This window comes from Erithacus rubecula (genome assembly GCF_903797595.1).
Source record: "Erithacus rubecula genome assembly, chromosome: 5".
In the NCBI taxonomy this organism is placed as follows: domain Eukaryota; kingdom Metazoa; phylum Chordata; class Aves; order Passeriformes; family Muscicapidae; genus Erithacus; species Erithacus rubecula.
In genome coordinates, this window is record NC_136687.1 from 15,936,865 (window position 1) to 15,943,487 (window position 6,623).

General features: G+C 37.5%; 1 long non-coding RNA gene across 1 annotated transcript in view; it reads right to left on the reverse strand.

Moving 5' to 3' along the window:
* Positions 1-932: 932 nt before the first annotated feature.
* LOC306802850 overlaps positions 933-6,623 on the reverse strand; it is a 12,577-nt gene continuing 6,886 nt past the window's right edge. Inside the window, exons 2-3 of the long non-coding RNA XR_013774493.1 lie at positions 5,267-5,345; positions 933-1,052 (exon numbers count right to left, since the gene is read on the reverse strand). This is a non-coding gene — a long non-coding RNA (uncharacterized lncRNA). The remainder of the gene's footprint in view (positions 1,053-5,266; positions 5,346-6,623) is intronic.

Consider the following 6,623-nt stretch of genomic DNA (forward strand, 5'->3'; position numbering starts at 1 on the left):
TTAAAGTGTGATTTAGAGCAACTGTCTCATAGTTTGGAATTCCTAGTAGAAGACACCCATCCCTTTATTTCAATGCACAGATACATGGCTTCTCTGATCCTTTTTACAGATAATTTCCAGTTAGCACATGGCCTAATTCAGAGAGTTATCCACTCTGCTTCAGTCATTAAAGTACAATTGGAAGAAAAATTACTTGATCTCCATCCATACCCAAACGCTTCTGCCTCGCCAGCAAGAATTCACTGATTCCTCTGGATAACCATATTATAGACCTGACTACATTGGGCATCAAAAAAGCTGGAGATACAATCTGCATGGCATTTACATACATTTGCATACATTTGCTTGGCCAGAATATATAGCTATTCCTATTTTCACACTATAAGAGAGCTAATAAAAGTATTCTCTGGTCCTTTGGTATGCCTTTAGCTTCATGTTTTATTTCTTTTTCAGGCATCAGTTTTAGGCACAAACTAACTAAGTTGGCTCTGTGTCCCAGCTCTGGTTTTACTCAGCCATCTTCAGAGATGATGTTTTTCAGTTTTTGTCCTTATCCTGACTTTACCCACTCTGCACAACTTTTTCATCTCAGCAGAATTCTTTGAAAACATCCCACTTCACCATTATTAATCCATATGGAGCATTTGCACTGCTAACTTGTGGTGCACTCACTCAATTTTGTCCTTCACAATCCTAGATCTCCACTCCAGTTCTTCCTCCACAGCTTCTCATGTGTTTTACCATCACAGTGAAGGCAGAACAGAACAGCAGAATACAACAGGAGGACAAGATTGGTGCTGCACTCCCTGGACTTAGGTTGGTTCCATTTAGATGATTTCAGTTGCTTCAGCCATCACAAGAGGTGTGCTCAGTGACATTCAGCTACCATCCCAGGTTTCTTGGACTGAGCACAAAAGCTAACTACAGAACTTACCAGAGAGTTGCTAGAGAATGGAGATATCTTTTCCAAGTCTGTCTGTGTAATCAAATTCATTCTGTGCAGTTTTCACCTGCTAAATTCCCTAGTTACAGTCTGTCAGATGAAGAGATTACTACAAGAAAACCAGCCATGAGGATTAGCATATTAGAGGGGGAAAAAGCAGGGAAAGGTTTCTTCTAAAAAACTAGGAAAACCCCCCCTCAGGATTTAGATAGCTGAAGTCTATGCTAAAATAAGAGAGTTATTAAGAAGTAACTGTGATTGTTGCAACCCTCATAGGAACAGAAAGGCAAAACTCAACCTCTGAGCCTTTTTTCTTGGGCTCAAAATCACTCTGGGAAAGATTCATAATTTTGTAGGGACATTCATACTCCACTTAGAGGTGTGCTCTGAGTTAGGCCAAGAGTAGCAATAGTCTTTTAGGGAATCTGTTTTCTTAGTCAGGCTTTCAGCTGAGTCTAACTGCCAAAGCTAATCATGTTGTTTTTCCCCTAGAGCCCTGATTCAGTCAATTCAGGGGCAAAGATTTTGTATAGAATTTCTTCCCCAATTAGAGATTTCCAGAGACTGGTTTCAAGTGGCTAATGAGAATGTACAGGGATTATAAACACACTTTCTTCTGGGTATTTTTGGTATTATTAATCCTGTTTCCTGGCTTCAGAGGACTAATATGTATATAATGAATTCTTTCTACTGTTGTCCTTATTTTCTTTAGATTTCAGGTATGAAAAAGGGGGTAAAAATAAACTTGATTAGGACTACATTTGGCATTAAACAATTGGGTTGAATTCAGGAAAATGGCTTTGAAAGGATTTTTCTGTTCACAAACTACTTGAACTTACAAAATAGCCGATGAAGTCTTAAGAACCTTGTGGAAATTCTCTGCTGAAAGGAGGTTTATGTATTCCATTTCTCATACTGTCACCAAAAGTGAATGTATATATTCTTGCATTAACGGTTTAAAGGCAGACTGAAGCACAGCTGCATTAGAAGCAGTTATTATAGTTATGGTTAAGTAGCTCATTGCTGCTAGCTCTGCAAAAAGATTGTGCCTACTGTTCTGTTTTCATTTTAAAAGTAATTCTTAATTAATTTGGGTGAAATCTAACCCAGGAATCCCATATAACCCTTATATGAAGAAATCAACCCCTTTAAGCTTGTTGTTATTATTGTTAGACCCTCTGAGGGAAAAAATAAAAAAAGTAACTGAACAGTGTATTATGATGGGTTAACCAGGTCAGGAGGAGTGTCATAAATTCTGATACTTGTGATTGTATCACCTAAGCACATACCTGTTTAGGAAAGGATTTAAAAAAAAAAAATTCAAATGTCTACAGGCACTTCCTCCTTTTGGATGATAGGCTTTCTTAAAGATAATTTAGGAAGAAGTCTGTAAGGATTTTTTTCCTTTGAAGAAATGCCCTAGAATCCTTCCTTGTATTATTTTTGATTTGGGAAAAAAACTCAAAACCAAAAAAACAAACAAATAAACAGATCAATTTTTTGTTTGTGTGGATATGCTCTGTACTGAGACAAAATCAGAGAAAGTTTTCTGCTGTTTATTCTACCTGATCTTTACTTCCACTGAGCTATAACATCAGTTGGTATCTTCTCCCAGTCTCTAGTTAGGACTAAGTGAAGGACAAAGAGGCTGTAAAATGCCTTACTAGCTATAGCTGTTAATTTTTGTTCAAGGTAACTGCTTTAGCAGATCTAAGACTTCAAGAACAACTGTTCTATTTGTGTGCACATATGTTTCTATTTTTCTCTGTATATTCAATACTACAATTATGAGCCTCAATTGCTGTTACTTTAAAAACTTAAACTGAATCCATGGATTTACTCCAATTTTTCTAAGTCTAAAACTGTCAGCCAGTGCTTAAATTGCAAACTCTTTCTGACAAATGCCCATTTATGAGATATATTACAGCGTGGTTCACATCCACCTTCAGAGAAACAGAGTGAGAGAATCTAACTGATTGCAGAGGTTAATTTGGTCCATATACTTTGTCAATAGTAGGTCTGAGGAAAATTAGCACCAATAATTACAATACTGGTGTAAGTCATTAATCTTATTAGACTGATTTTTAGCAATTTAAGGACTTAAGGATCACGTATGTCAGGACTTCAGTAATATCCTTGGCTTTTAATAAATGTCAAAAATAAAATTCAGAATGTTTTTGCTTGCAAGCTTAATCACTCATACAGGCCCCACAAAAAAAGAGGGTTCATCTTTATTATACCATAGAATGCAAGTAAAACATCATTTAAATACCAAAGGACCTATTGCAAAACTGGTATGTCAGAACACTACCTGCCCAGAAAGTCCACAAGTGCATTTGTGAGGCAATTTTCTACACGGAAAAATATGAAAATAATGGGAGACTTTCTGCAAATGCTTCAATCAACAGAGAAGTGAGATAAGCATTAGCATGAAATGGTAGAGTTTAAAGTGCTTGGGATGAGATAGCACAAATAAAACCAATAGATTTCAAGAAAGTTGCTAGTGTGGTACTAGTGATACAGAGAATTAAGCTCAAGAAGATCCAGCAGATGCTTCAGTCATAATATTACAGCACAAGTACAGAGGGAAGCTAGCAAGGACACTAAAACATAAATTTGACTGGAATATAAATTTGAACGTGAGATTTCAAATGAAATATACAGAAGGAGCATTTACTTAGAAAGTAAGCATAAGTACAGAAGTACAGCAGGATTTTTGGGCCAAAAATGAGAAAAGTGTGGAACCAAACTGAAATGAACATTATCACACACAGAATCACAAGGTTGAAAGAGACCTCCAAGATCATCGAGTCCAACCCTGCCCAACACCTCAACTAGACCATGGCACTGAGTGCCACATCCAGTCTTTTTATAAACACACCCAGAGATAGCGAATCCACCACCTCCCCAGCAAACCATTCCAATACTTATAACACCCTTTCCATAAAAAACTTTCTCCTAATATCCAGCCTATATTTCTCTTGGTTCAGCTTAAGACTGTGTCCTCTGGTTCTGTTGATTGCTGCCAGGAGAAATAGACCAACCCCACCTGACTACAAACACCTTTCAGGGAGCTGTAGAGAGTGATGTGGTCACCCCTGAGTCTCCTTTTCTCCAGGTAAACCCCAGCTCCCTCAGTTGTTCCTCACAGGTTTTGTGTTCCAGCCCCTCACCAGCCTTCTTCCCTCCCCTGGACACATTCAAGCATCTCAACGTCCTTGTTATAAGGAACACTCCCAAGCATCAAGCAAAAGGGCAAGAGGAAATGGCCTCAAATTGCACCATGGGAAGTTTAGACTAGATATTAGGAAAAATTTCTTCACTAAAAGGGCTCTCAAGCACTGGAACAGGCTGCACAGGGAAGTGGTAGAGTGACTATTCCTAGAGGTATTTAGAAGATGTATACATGTAATATTTAGGGACATGACATGGTGGTGGACTTGGCAGTACTGGATTAATGGTTTGACTAGATGACCTTAGAGGTATTTTTCAACCTAAACAATTCTATGATTCTACAGTGTAAGAAGATAGAATTCTTTAAAGATATGAGTATTCAAAGGCAAACCAGCTAAAAAAGGCAGTCTCCTATTGAGTGTAATAGAAAAGCCACTTATTCAATATGCCAAGAAGACTGGCCACAGTTTTTCATCTTCTTAGGTGGTCCTTCTACTTATTTCCAGGGATAAGGGTACTCACAGGATCCAGAAAAGATGGGTATTTTTGAGGAAATATCAATTGCTTATTGCCATATTAGTATTACACTTCCTGTAAGATTTGTTCTTGGTCCAACATCACTCAACATTTCACTTACTAGAGTCTCGAGGTACAGAAAAAGTATTCTAGTGGTATGGTACCAAGTGGAGAAGGACTTCCAGCATACTGATGTCTTGTTTAGAATCCAAGATTAGACCTGAATTGAATAGTATAGAAATGTTCTAAAATAAATCGTTTTAATGAATGAAATGTTCCACATAAATGTGAAAACTTTTATGGACCCAGGTTTCATAAAATTAGTGCGTTGCAGCTGCCAGCACTGCAAGTTGTCATGAACAGATTAAACAAAAAACAGACAAGTACTACTGATCCTCCCATCCAGTTGCAAAAAAAAAATCTCATGAAATCTTTTTCAGGTATGTAATTTGTTTTAGTCTCAACAGTAGATTTATGAAGACATGAATAGAATAAAGATGCTGAGATCCTCTGCTTGGTGTCAGCAGAATCCTTACAGGCTTTATAGAATTCTGCTAAATATAATAAACAGTTTTAACTTTTCCAAAATCAGTCCTTCAGGCACAAATGGTTCATTAGTGTACTAGCATTTACCTTCATCAGATATCTATGGAGCCTGCCTCATGCTCACAGCAGGACTCTTGTCTTTCTTCTACCCTTCCAGGGTTTCTATCTGTTAGAGGATAAGAAAACTGATTTATTTTTATTCTGAGTTTCAGGCTTCTATCTTACTGGCTTCTCTAGTTTGCTATTTATTGATGTTCAAATTTATTGATGAATTTGGTGCTTCTAAACCCACAAACAACACTGTTGTATACATTTAGGGCTAAAATTTACATGCATACCTGCAATGATTCATGTGATGTCTAGCATTGGCTTTGATTTGTCCACAAAAGACAGATTTCCCAGTTTCATTTTCAGATACAAGATTCACAATAGTACTTTGCTCTACTCATAACTTTTACGGTCCTAAAATTTTTTGTTTGATTTAGTATTACACTTGAATTTCTTTTGGGTTTTGTTTTTTAAATACATCAGCTCTTTGACTAAACACTGAACTCAAATCTTTTCAACTAATGTTGTCTCACATGTGGTTATAACATATAATATTACACTTTCCTGGTATACAAACCCTAAATTTTGGCTCTTAACTTTGAATATCTCTTGTGTTCCCTTAGTCTTATAGGATTTGGGCTTATCTAATTTACACCTGCCCTTCAAGGATTTGTATTTCTTTTATTTCCCCATACAGATATGATGTTATCTCTAATTTGATCTTGGACTGATGTCAGATCTTTTCTCAACAGCTGTGTAGTATATCTACAGTCTCTTCAGTTCAGAGCTATCTCTTATAGATAAGACATCGAATTCTTTTGCTCTGTGATTTAACTGGACTCAGAAGTGTTTCAATAACTACTAATATTAAGCTTTAGTGTGATTTATTGAAACAAAAAGGATTCCTTAGAGAGACAATCCCTTTTATGTATATGAAACTAGAATGAAGTGGTTTTTGGATATTTGGTGCAGTTGTGGGAATTGCAGAAGCAAAAATGGAGACAATGAATCATCTGGCTGGAATCCATGATGTAACCAGTGTTTGACAAACATATTTTAAACCTGCTCTTTTTCTATTTATTTTTATTTTTCTTCCAAATAATACAGCTTACCTCAGACTTACAGATCTTCATTGAAAGGGTTCCCTATCAGAGAGCTGCACCTGTATGGTGAAGTCACTCTGCACAAAAATTCTGGGGGAGTATGAATGCTCTGGATTGGAAGCTACCACTGCAGGAACAGAAGTTATATGGAAGTACCTGTAGTAAAAAGAAATGAGAGGAAGGAAGGATTCCAGGAAGGGAGGGAGGGAGGGAGGGAGGGAGGGAGGGGGGGAGGGAGGGAGGGGAGGGAGGGGAGGGAGGGGAGGGAGGGAGGGAGGATGGGGGGAGGGGGA